The sequence below is a fragment of the Triticum aestivum genome, chromosome 1A (assembly GCF_018294505.1).
Source record: "Triticum aestivum cultivar Chinese Spring chromosome 1A, IWGSC CS RefSeq v2.1, whole genome shotgun sequence".
In the NCBI taxonomy this organism is placed as follows: Eukaryota; Viridiplantae; Streptophyta; class Magnoliopsida; order Poales; family Poaceae; genus Triticum; species Triticum aestivum.
In genome coordinates, this window is record NC_057794.1 from 460,206,575 (window position 1) to 460,220,100 (window position 13,526).

Sequence of the window (13,526 nt, forward strand, 5' to 3'; positions counted from 1 at the left end):
GTTGATTCGATAAACACATTTTCCTTTCCATTGGTTTGCTCAACCTTTCTTGTGATCTATATATGTTATAAGCAGAAATAATTCCCTGCTTATGGAAACACCTCGGTTTACAACTCTGTCAGTATGACCCTGTTACTATTGCTGACGACATCATGGTAACCCCCGATGGACGAGAACTTTGCCTATTGGTCCGCCTCGTTCAACGAGCAGGAAAATGGTTCTCTTCGTCCCTCGCCCTTGGTACCAACGTTGTTGCCAACATAACTGACAGTCTATCATCTGACATGCCTTGCTATCGCCCCCCTTTCTTCTATTAACCCACATGGTGGGCCCATAACCCACAGTTCCATAAGTTCGGAACCTGACTCTCTTGTATATCTTTGATTCTGAAATACTCTTGCATTTGGCTTCGTATCATGTCACGAGCCGCCTTTCGAGAGATGATCTATTCCCGATGCTCTGAACCCCTTTCTCACACTCTGTTCAGGTATAAATCGTTTGTCCATTCGTTTGAAACTTCCTATTGTACCTTCATAATTTGCTCTCGATGTTTTAATAAGTTTCAACACGAGAGATTTTTTTCTACCTCATTCCCTGAATTGTTCATTTGATAATTAACCCTATAAGGGTCAGTTCTCCCGAAGTTGCTCTTTGCTTCCCCACGTAAATCTCGGGACGAGATTTCTTGTAGTGGAGGAGTTTTCTAACATCCCCAGCATCACACTACAGTAATCTCCCCCTAATGAAGGTCTTGTCATCATGATCATCATGCCAAAAGGCCACTTGTCCAAAATCTGCTTCAAAGTCAAATTCAAATTGCATGTCAAATATTTGCTTCTTCTTTCATGAAAACTAAATATTCATCAGGTGGCAAATAATCATTTGTTAATATTGGTGGTGAACCAACATTTTTGTAAAAGGTTTGAGTGGCCTAAACTACTTAAAACAGTGACCTAAGCAATAAATTAAATGCCTTTTTAATTTATAAAATTGGCAACTATTCCAAAAGCCTCCCAACCTTTTTGTGGCAGTGCACAATAATTCCTTGAAATTATCTTGCCCAATGACAAAATTTTGCAAAGTCCTAATGGCTAAAAGGAAAAGGCAAATTGCTGCTGGAAATTAAAAAAAAGCAAAGAAAAAGGAAAAGCCGCCCCCCCCTCAACTGGGCCGACTGGCCCAGCTGGCCACCGTGCCCCCCCCCCCATGGGCCTCGGCCCACCTCAACCAGCCGGCCCAGCTCCCCGAACCGCGCCCCCTTCCTGTTCCCCTGGTGCGTGCCGCTACAGGGGCGCCGTCCCCGCCGAACCACCTCGCCGTCGACGAGGAGGATAAGGTCGGCCCCTCCCCTCGACGCCTCGACCTCCTCCCCACCTACCTCCACCCACGCTCTGAACCCCCTCGCCCTCTCCACCTCTCCCTCTCCCACTCCTTCGTTCTGGAGAGGAGGCCGACGCGGTCGCCGCCGTGCCTCGCCCGTCCTCGCGGCCACCGGCGGCCCCGCGCCCGCTGACCCTGTCGTGAGCTTCGCCAGGCTTGACTCCTTCGGACTGGCGCCCTCCGCTGGAACCGGGAAGCACCGGAGCCGCCGTTCGTCCTCGTCCCCATCTCCGGCTGCCATCGATCTCCTTCGACTCCGGCGACGTCTCTGCTGCTACTAAGCCTCCGAGGGCCACCGTGCGTGCCGCAAGGTGAGCTCCTCCCCCTCTCCCTTCTCTCACGTAGGCCGCCTCCCTCTCTAGCTCGCTAGCCGCAACCGCCGTAGCTCACCGTCGCCCTGCTGCGTCACCGCCATGGCCACCGCTGCCATGGCCCCCATCTGAGCCCTCCGTCGTGCTCCTGGTGTTCCCAGGAGCCCGGCGAGCCCTTCCTCTCGCCCTCTCGTGCCCCCAGCCCCGATCCCGACGATGACCGAAGTCCGGCGTCCGCCTCGCCGCTCGCCGTCGACGTTCCCGACCACCGCAGCCTCTCCCACCCCCCTAGATCGCCTCCTCGTCGTCTTCTCGTTCGAACGGGCCCGGTCGCGCTAGAAACGGCGCCCTGTGTGCGTAACTCGACCACCTCCCGAGCGCGCCGCCGTCATTTTTGTCGCCGGAGCTGTCTCCGACGCCGTCGCCGACGTGGCCTGGCAGGTGGGCCACCTGTGCCACTGACGCTGGGCCCCACGGGTCCCTGTTGACTGGTTTGACCAGTCAACATGCTGACTGGGCTTCTCTGTGACACTGACGTGCGGGCCCCACCATGTAATTAGATTAACTAAACCGGTTTTTATATAAAACTAATTAGTTAACCTAACCAGTCACTGACATGTGGGGCCCAGTAGCTAAATAACCCCCAGTTTAGTTTGAAATAAACTCTGTTACGTAAGAGAGGCTGACTGGTGGGACCTATTGGTCAGTTTGACCAGTCAGCAGGTCTGTTGACTTGCTGAGGTCAACATGGCGTCATGCTGACGTCATATTCCTTTTTTGTTAATTTAAATAATTTCTGATTATTAATAAAACTTTAAAAATTCATAGAAAATAAACCGTAACTCGGATGAAAATGTTTTCTATATGTAAGTTGCTCAGAAAAATCCAACGAATCCGAATACGTGGTCCGTTCATCTGTCACATGCCCCTAGCATGCTGAACATGGAACTTTCCCCCTCTTTTCCTTTGTCCGGAATCCACCTAACGTCGGGAATTCACCCTCGGATGTTTCCCCCCTTCATCTGCAACGTGTAGTATCGTGTTAGAGCACGCTTAGCGCTATGTATCGTCATGTCATGCTTAGTGTTACCTCTGTTTGCTATGTATTTACTGTTTCTTCCCCCTCTTCTCTCCGGTAGACCCCGAGGCCGCTGATGCCTCGGTGATCGACTACGTCGTTGACAACGACCCCTCCTTGCCAGAGCAACCAGGCAAGCCCCCCCTTTGATCATCCCGATATCGCCCATTCCATTCTCTCATGCTTGCATTAGATTTTACTACTGTTATTGTTTGCTCCTATTTTGATGCATAGCCTGCTTTTGTATCTATTGTTGTACCTTACCTGCTTATCCTAAACTGCTTAGTATAGGTTGGTTAGTGATCCATCAGTGACCCCCACCTTGTCCTTGTTGCCCCTGCTTCATCATTGAAGACCCGATCAACGGGATTGAAGACCAGGCCCCGGCACCGCACATCACTTTCCCCTTAGTTGTTCGACACTGCTGGGTTACTATCGAGTGCCGAGGGTGAGACCTCTACAGCACTTCTGATGTTAACCCTGTAGTGTAGCTATTCGGTCGTGGTCATCGAGGGTGATTCCACCTTAACCACTTCTGATATGACTCTGTCGTGCAACCCCTCAAGTGTGAACCTCGGGGGTGATTCCTCTTATGTTCACATTGATGATTACATTGAGTGGAATTCACCGGGGGTGATTCCTCGGGTTTTCCCCTTGATGTTTGAACACACAGTTACTATGGTTACTATGACTTTACACTGAACCATGTTACTAAAGACGGGTCGACCCTGAGGGGTGCCCGCGCGAGCATAATTGCGAGTGATGAGGAGTCGGGTTGACCTGGAAGGTGCCCGTGAGATAATTACGAGGCGTGGCCGGGCATTCTTAGCCCTTGCCGCAAGTCCTCGAGACGGGGCAACGCGGTCACATCTTTTGTGAGTCTCTGCTTGTTACCGCGCGTTCCTAATCCACTACGATTTGGATATTTGATCCGAGGGGCCTCTGGCCTGATAGCACTAACCATCACGTGGGCATAGTATGGGGGTTCTGCGTCGTATGCATCAGCCGAAGCTTAATAGACGTCAGCGACTGAGCGGCGCGCACCGGGTTGGACTGGTAAGCACCTACCTTTTTAAGGAGGTAGCTAGGTCTGCTCACCGGTCGCGTTCGCAACATGTAGGAGTTCCCGGGGAGATGGCCCATGACCCCTGGGGGCATAGGTTTAGTCCGGCGTGCTGGCCTCTCTATTAAGCCTAGGTCGGGTTGCGGCGTATTCTTTGGCCGAGGTCGGGCATGACCCAGGAAAGTGTGTCTGGCCGGAGTTAATCAAGCGTGGTGGGTAAGTTGGTGCACCCCTGCAGGGAAGAAAACATCTATCGATAGCCTGTCCTACGGTAACGGACACTTGGAGTTGTATCCCGATCGATACAACTAGAACTGGATACTCATGATGAGAAATGGATTGAGATGAGAAAAGGATGGTGATGAGAATTGGATTGTTTTGATAATTGGATAGTACGGCTCTGGGATTTCTTTCTCGCAGGGAGTCGAGAAAGGATCTCTGGCCGAGGTTGATAACACTACTACTACTTTACTTTATGCTACTCTACTCCCTCCTGTTTGCTGCAAGATGATGGTTTCCAGAAGATGCTAGTCTTCGATAGGACTAGGCCTTCTCTCTATTCTGGCATTTCTGCAGTCCAGTCCACATATACAACCTTCCTTTGGTAATGTTGCATCTGTAGTGTAGATCCTTGCTTGCGAGTACTTTGGATGAGTACTCACGGTTGCTTTGCTCCCTCTTTTTCCCCTTTTCCATTCTTCTCGGATGACGCAACCAGATGACGGAGTCCAGGAGCCAGATGACACCTTTGACGACTGCTGCTACCCCGAGGGTGCCTACTACCACATGACGGAGACCGCGGATGACCAGGAGTAGTTAGGAGGCTCCCAGGCAGGAGGCCTTGCCTTTTCGATCGTAGATGCTTTTGTGCTAGCCTTCTTAAGGCACTTGTTTAACTTATGTCTATACTCAGATATTGTTGCTTCCGCTGAGTCGTTTGTATTCAAGCTGATGTATTCGAGCCCTCGAGGCCCCTGGCTTGTAATATAAAGCTTGTATTATTTTAATTTGTGTCTAGAGTTGTGTTGTGATATCTTCCCATGAGTCCTTCATCTTGATCGTACACATTTGCGTGTATGATTAGTGTACAATTGAATCGAGGGCGTCACAGCCTCTTACCGACTGATGAAGAAATCAGACAAGTTCGAGTGGACCCCAGAAGCTGACGCAGTGTTTGCAGAGCTAAAAGTCCTGCTTTCCACCCAGCCGGTGCTTGTTGCTCCAATCAGCAAAGAGCCTCTACTGCTTTATATAGCAGCCACTGGACAAGTCGTCAGTACAGTACTTACGGTCGAGCGGGAAGAAGAAGGAAAAGCTTATAAGGTTCAACGCCCAGTTTATTATATTTCTGAAGTCCTGACCCCGTCAAAGCAGAGATATTCTCATTATCAGAAGCTTGTCTATGGGATTTACATGACCACGAAGAAGGTTGCACACTATTTCTCGGATCACTCTGTTACAGTCATCAGCGATGCTCCATTGTCAGAGATTCTGCACAATAGAGATGCAACTGGTCAAGTGGCCAAATGGGCGATTGAACTCCTTCCCTTGGATATCAAGTTTGAGGCAAAGAAAGCTATCAACTCCCAAGCAATAGCAGATTTCCTCGCTGAGTGGATCGAACAGCAACTGCCGACTCAAGTTCACTCTGAGCACTGGACCATGTTCTTTGATGGATCCAAGATGCTGAACGGTTCTGGTGCTGGAGTAGTTCTGGTATCCCCCCGAGGATATAGGCTCAGATATGTCCTCCAGATTCACTTTGATTCCTCCAACAATGAAGCAGAATATGAAGCACTCCTATATGGGTTGCGCATGGCCATCTCACTCGGCGTCCATCACCTCATGGTCTATGGCGACTCAGATTTGGTAGTTAATCAAGTGATGAAGGAGTGGGACGTCAGAAGCCCAGCCATGACTGGTTACTACAACACAGTGAGAAAGCTTGAGAAGAAGTTTGAGGGGTTAGAACTCCACCACATACCCCAACTGAAAAATCAAGCAGCCGACGATTTGGCAAAGATAGGTTCCAAGAGAGAAGCCATTCCTAGCAATGTGTTTTTGGAGCATATTCACTCGCCGACAGTTCAGTAAGATCCTTTTACTGAAGAGCCCCCGCAACCTAAGAGTGCCACAGATCCGACTGAAGTCGAGGTCCCAGCCGTGGTCGACCTGATCATGGAGGTTCTGGCCATTACTACTGACTGGACGGTGCCCTACATTGCGTACATCCTCAGGAAAGAACTCCCAGAGGATGAAGAAGAGGCTCGATAGATCGTCCGTCGATCCAAGGCATTTACTATGATAAGAGGGCAGCTGTTCAGGGAAAGCGTGACTGGAGTCGGTCAGAAATGCATAACACCAGAAGAAGGTCGAATGATCCTCAATGACATCCACTCGGGGACCTGTGGTCATCATGCGTCCTCTCGGGCCATTGTGGCTAAAGCATACCAAGCTGGATTCTATTGTCCACGCGCAAATGAAATGGCGAAAGATATAGTCGACAGATGTGAAGGCTGCCAGTTTTACTCCGACATGTCTCACAAGCCAGCGTCAGCCCTGAAGACCATCCCCCTCATCTGGCCCTTTGCTGTTTGGGGACTGGATATGGTTGGACCACTAAGAAATGGCAAGAGCGGCTTCACTCATGTGCTCGTTGTAGTCGACAAGTTTACCAAATGGATTGAAGCTAAACCTATCAAGAACATTGATGCTAGCACCGCTGTCAATTTTATCAGAGAATTGACATTCAGATATGGAGTCCCACACAGCATCATCACGGACAATGGATCGAACTTAGATTCCGATGAGTTCAGAGCTTTCTGCGCCTCTCAGGGCACTCGAGTCGACTATGCTTCTGTCGCTCACCCGCAGTCGAACGGACAAGCAGAAAGAGCCAACGGCCTAATTCTCAAAGGACTGAAACCCCGACTGATGCGTGATCTCAAACACGCATCAGGCGCTTGGGTTGATGAACTTCCGTCAGTTCTGTGGGGTTTGAGGACAACTCCTAATCGGTCGACCGGACGAACTCCTTTCTTCTTAGTCTATGGAGCCAAAGCTGTTCTGCCAAGTGATCTGCTCCACAATGCACCCCAAGTTGAGCTCTTCTCCGAAGAGGAAGCAGAGCAGGCCCGGCAAGATTCAGTCGATCTCTTAGAGGAGGAAAGAGAGATGGCCTTGATCCGCTCGACCATTTATCAGCAAGACTTGCATCGATTCCACGCCAGAAATGTGAGGGGTCGAGCCTTTCAAGAAGGAGACCTGGTTCTTCGAGTGGATCAACAAAAACCACACAAGCTTGCCCCGACTTGGGAGGGCCCTTCATCATCACCAAAGTTCTCCACAACGGAGCATACCATCTTTACAGTATTGAGCATCAGAAAGACGAGCCATGAGCTTGGAACGCGGGGCTGCTCCGCCCCTTTTATACTTAAGCACTCGTTCGAATAAAATGTAATAAGAAACACCTTTGTAATTTGTTAATCAAAGACAAGAGCTTATGGTCCTATCATTCGATTGTTGTGTTCTTATTTACTTCTGAAATCCCCCAGTGGGTGGGCTTAGTCGCGAATCCATTTCGCCTAAGTTCGAAAGAAAATACTACCGAGTGGAGAGCAATCCTCCCACTCGGGGGCTTAGCTGCAGTCCAGTACTCGCCTAAGTTCTCTCACTAGGGAGCTTAGCTGCAGTCCAGTACTCGCCTAAGTTCGAAAAAAAATCCTACCGAGTGGAGAGCAATCCTCCCACTCGGGGGCTTAGCTGCAGTCCAGTACTCACCTTAAGTTCTCTCACTAGGAGACTTAGCTGCAGTCCAGTACTCGCCTAAGTTTGAAAAAATCCTACCGAGAGGAGAGAAATCCTGTTGGGGAACGTAGTAATTTCAAAAAAAATTCCTACGCACACGCAAGATCATGGTGATGCATAGCAATGAGAGGGGAGAGTGTGATCTACGTACCCTTGTAGATCGACAATGGAAGCGTTAGCACAACGTGGTTGATGTAGTCGTATGTCTTCACGGCCCGACCGATCAAGCACCGAAACTACGACACCTCCGAGTTCTAGCACACGTTCAGCTCGATGACGATCCCCGGACTCCGATCCAGCAAAATGTCGGGGAAGAGTTCTGTCAGCACGATGGCATGGTGACGATCTTGATGTACTACCGTCGCAGGGCTTCGCCTAAGGACCGCTACAATATTATCGAGGACTATGGTGGAAGGGGGCACCACACACGGCTAAGAATATGATCACGTGGATCAACTTGTGTCCTTAGGGGTGCCCCTTGCCTCCGTATATAAAGGTTCAAAAGGGGGGACGGCCGGCCAAGAGGAGGCGCGCCGGGAGGAGTCCTACTCCCTCCGGGAGTAGGACTCCCCCCCCCCTTTCCTAGTTGGAATAGGATTCGTGGAGGGTGGGAAAGAGGAGAGAGAGGAGGAAGGGGGGCCGGCCCCCTCTCCTTGTCCTATTCGGAACAAGGGGGGAGGGGCGCACGGCCCATCTCTGGCCACCTCTCCTCTCTTCCACTAAGGCCCACTAAGGCCCATATACCTCCCGGGGGGGTTCCGGTAACCTCCCGGTAATCCGGTAAATTCCCGATTTCACCCGAACACTTTCGATATCCAAACATAGGCTTCCAATATATCAATCTTTATGTCTCAACCATTTAGAGACTCCTCGTCATGTCCGTGATCACATACGGGACTCCGAACAACCTTCGGTAGATCAAAACGCATAAACTCATAATATAACTATCATCGAAACCTTAATCGTGCGGACCCTACGGGTTCGAGAACCATGTAGACATGACCGAGACACGTCTCCGGTCAATAAGCAATAGCGGGACCTGGATGCCCATATTGGTTCCTACATATTCTACGAAGATCTTTTATCGGTCAGACCGCATAACAACATACGTTGTTCCCTTTGTCATCGGTATGTTACTTGCCCGAGATTCGATCATCGGTATCCTATACCTAGTTCAATGTCGTTACCGGTAAGTCTCTTTACTTGTTTTGTAATACATCATCCCGCAACTAACTCATTAGTTGCAATGCTTGCAAGGCTTAAGTGATGTGCATTACCGAGAGGGCCCAGAGATACCTCTCCGACAATCGGAGTGACAAATCCTAATCTCGAAATACGCCAACCCAACATGTACCTTTGGAGACACCTGTAGAGCTCCTTTATAATCACCCAGTTACGTTGTGACGTTTGGTAGCACACAAAGTGTTCCTCTAGCAAACGGGAGTTGCATAATCTCATAGTCATAGGAACATGTATAAGTCATGAAGAAAGCAATAGCAACATACTAAACGATCGGGTGCTAAGCTAATGGAATGGGTCATGTCAATCAGATCATTCAACTAATGATGTGATCCTGTTAATCAAATAACAACTCTTTGTCCATGGTTAGGAAACATAACCATCTTTGATTAACGAGCTAGTCAAGTAGAGGCATACTAGTGACACTCTGTTTGTCTATGTATTCACACATGTATTATGTTTCCGGTTAATACAATTCTAGCATGAATAATAAACTTTTATCATGATATAAGGAAATAAATAATAACTTTATTATTGCCTCTAGGGCATATTTCCTTCAAATCCTCATACTCGGGGGCTTAGCTGCAGTCCAGTACTCGCCTAAGTTCTCTCACTAGGAGACTTAGCTGCAGTCCAGTACTCGCCTAAGTTTGAAAAAATCCTACCGAGTGGAGAGCAATCCTCCCACTCGGGGGCTTAGCTGCAGTCCAGTAATCGCCTAGGTTCTCTCACTAGGAAACTTAGCTGCAGTCCAGTACTCGCCTAAGTTTGAAAAAATCCTACCGAGTGGAGAGCAATCCTCCCACTCGGGGGCTTAGCTGCAATCCAGTACTCGCCTAAGTTCTCTTACTAGGAGACTTAGCTGCAGTCCAGTACTCGCCTAATTTTGAAAAAATCCTACCGAGTGGAGAGCAATCCTCCCACTCGGGGGCTTAACTGCAATCCAGTACTTGCCTAAGTTCTCTCACTAGGAGACTTAGCTGCAGTCCAGTACTCGCCTAAGTTTGAAAAAATCCTACCGAGTGGAGAGCAGTCCTCTCACTCGGGAGTCTTAGCTGCAGTCCAGTGCTCGCCTAAGTATGAAACATAGCCCTATCCGCAAGGACGACGAGGTGCAGGTCGACTGCAACCTTCTCCTTTGGAGCTATGCCACAAGTACAACGTTCGCTCCATCCCTATCTGCAAGGACGACGAGGTGCAGGTCGACTGCAACCTTCTCCTTCGGAGCTACGACACAAGTACAACGTCTGCTCCATCCCTATCCGCGAGGACAACGAGGTGCAGGTCGACTACAACCTTCTCGTTCGGAGCTACGGCACAAGTACAATGTCCGCTCCATCCCTATCCGCAAGGACGATGAGGTGCAGGTCGACTGCAACCTTCTCCTTCGAACTACAACACAAGTACAACGTCCGCTCCATCCCTATCTGCAAGGACAACGAAGCGCAGGTTGACTGGAGTCGCCACCTCAGAGCTGCGTCTCCAGTGCAAAGACTATTCCAAGCAGTGAGCAAAGTCCATTTGAAGGCAAACGCAAGCACATTCGGAAGTAAACCAAATTCAGATAAATCCTAAAAATTCCAAGCAGCAAATCAAAAGTACTCAGGCATCAAGCCCGAAGAAGTTCAACGGTTAAAGCAATCACTCGGCATTCCGAGGCAAATTTAAAGTAGATTCAAGTTTCATAAGTTTGTTCATTTGGCCGGAGGAGGGCTAGCAGGCTCCACGAATGAGTCCAGGTCGATCCCATCAGCGATCCGAGTGGCGGCAGCAATGAAAGTCTCCATGAAGGACTGGAAGTCATGCTTTTTGGTGTTAGCGACTTTGATCGCAGCCAGCTTGTCTTCACGAGCCTCCTTGCAATGGACTCGCACCAAAGACAGCACCACGTCAGCACCACACCGGGTGGAGGATTTCTTCCATTCTTGCACTCGGTCAGGGATCTCATTTAGTCGAGTCATCAGGGATTCCAGGTCATTCTGAAGCATCGCCCCCGGCCAAAGCGATGAGTCGATTCGGGAGACTACTTCCTTCAGGCGCACGAGGTAGCTTGTGGCGCTGGCGATACGTGACTCCAGTCGGAGCATGTTCATCGTAGTTTCGTCGCAGACTGGAGAAACAATAGGGTCCAGACCCGTCTCGACCCTTCCAGTTTCCTCGTCGAAGTCTTGGCAGAGTTCTACAGCCAAAAATTAGTCAATCGATCAAGCAAGATCTGATCGCAAGCATCAACACAGTCGGATTAAAAGAAATACCTTCCAACGTGAGATAAAGCTTCTTGGCAAGAGTCCTTAGATAAGCTTCCGTGTCATTCCTCTTGCGGGTCGCAGACTCCAACTTTTCATTCAGGACGACCTTGTCCTTCTTCAGACTGGTCACCTCGCGGTTAGCTTCATTAAGACAAGATTTCAGTTTGTTCACCTCTCCTTCTAGCGTTCCGATTGAGGCAAGCTTCTGGTCTGCGAGAGCAGTTTTGTCTTGGGCTGCTTTTTGCGCGGCGGCGAGGTCCGAGCCCTTCTTCTCCAGAGCCAACTTCATTTTCTCTACAAAAGAAACAATCGAATCAAAGAAGAGATCAAAGAAATATATTGAAAGCCAGTCGACGGTCAGTTACCTTCCATACCAGCGGCTTTGTCTTGAGCTTTCTTCAGATTCTGCTGAGCTAATTCCAAGTCGAGGTTGAGTTGCCTCTGCTTCTCCTCAAGTTCAGCGAACTTAGAAATAAGAGTACAAGACTTCTGCAGAAGGCAAAAGACGGATCAGTCGATAAGATCAAAGGTTGTTTACTTCCGAGTGAATAAAACCTAAAGAAGTTCGCTTAGACCCCAGCCGACTGCACACAGTCGACTGCGGTCTCAGGGGCTACACCCAGCGGGTGCACTTGGCGTGCCCCCGCTGACTAAGACGCAAAAAAAGTTGTTCAGACCCCAGTCGACTGCCAGCAGTCGACTGCGGTCTCGGGGACTACACCCAGTGGGTGCACTTGGCGTGCCCCCACCGGTTCGGATCCCACTCGACCGGCCCGCCTGAGTCGAGTGTAAGGAGTAAAAAAGAAAAGAAAGGAGAAATCAGACCCCAGTCGACTGCCAGCAGTCGACCGCGGTCTCGGGGACTACACCAAGTGGGTGCACTCAGCATGCCCCCACCGGTTCAGATCCCACTCGCCCAGACCGAGTGGAAGATCGAAACTACCAAAAACAACAAAACACCCAGTGGGTGCTCTAATTCGACGCAAACAATAGCAGATTATGTAGAAGAAGATTTTTTTCGAGTAACACTTCCTCACAGAGCAAAAATAGCCGGAAAGTCTACTCACCTGGACATTGGCCCGAAGGGCAGCACTGGCGTCGTAGGCAGCCTGGCTGTTCTCATGCACCGTCTTCACCCGCTCCATCATCATGTCGGCCCATCGGATGGCTTCTGCAGCCGCTTCCGACTGGTTGTCCGGGACGGGGTAGCTGGTGAAAAAGTGAGCAGTCGACCTAGGTGCGGCGGCTTGGAGCTCCGTGGTGTGGAGTTGGACGACTGAAGGAATCACAGGTGCAGTCGGCGATGTGGGGTGCTCACTCAACAAGGGTGCAGCGAAGGTCACAGAAGCCCTGCCCGCGTCTTCAGGTTGATGGACAGGAGGTGTCGTAGTGGGTTCTTGCCGAGACATCCTACCAGCTGCTACCTTCTTGCTCTTCCTGGGCTTAAGAGCCACATCTTCATCGTCATCTGGAAGATCGATGACGTTGGGTGGAGCTGCAAGGCAGATCATTTGACCCCAAGTGAATCACTCGAACGCAATCGACCAAAGAATCAAGAACAAAATCGCAAGAGTTTATACCTGGGTTGGAGGTTACCGCGTCTTCCATTTCCTCGTCCCGGTACTGGAGAGAAGAGGTTCCTGACGTAGCAGCACTGTAAAGACCCGCATTCAATCGGTTACGTCCGGTTAATTGAGTTGACGAAAAGGACAAGTCAGATGGTTACCCGGAGATAGTAGGAACGGTCACTTTGATCCTGGGCAAAGCTTTTGGCGGTTTGGAGGAGGTAGCTTTCGGCGCTTTCAGCGCTGGAGGTGGTGCAACTTTGGACTGCTTTGGAGCCTTTTTAGTCGGCGTTGGGGAAGCGTCCTAGGACACTTTGAAGACTGACCAGTCGGCGCGGCCACCAAGTCCGGAGCGCTCGCCGGGCGTGAGCGTGTTTGGATCTCCTCTCCCTGTGAGGAGGCGAGTCGACTTCTTCATCATCGATCGATTCGTCGCTCTCCTCGGCCTCCGAATGCTCCTCGCCGCTCTCGCCCCCGCTCGCTTCTTCCTCGGCGTCTTGGTCCTGCACTCCGTTGGGCATTGAGTACATGTCGATGAGGGCCTGAAAGGACAACGATCAAAGGAAATTCAGTCAACCATAAACAAGATATCACACGGTGCACCGGAAAGATACTTGATAAAACAGAATTATACCTTCTCCGGCTGGTGCGAGTTGTCGAATGGAATTACCCTCCTAGACCCCCGAGGGTTGTCTTTGTTGCTGGTGATCCCCATCAACCACTTCTCCAATGTATCCTCGCTGACATCCTCTGGGTGGATTCGAGTGGAATCCTCGAGCCCAGAGTACATCCACATTGGATGATCACGCGCCTGGAGCGGTTGGATGCATCGAC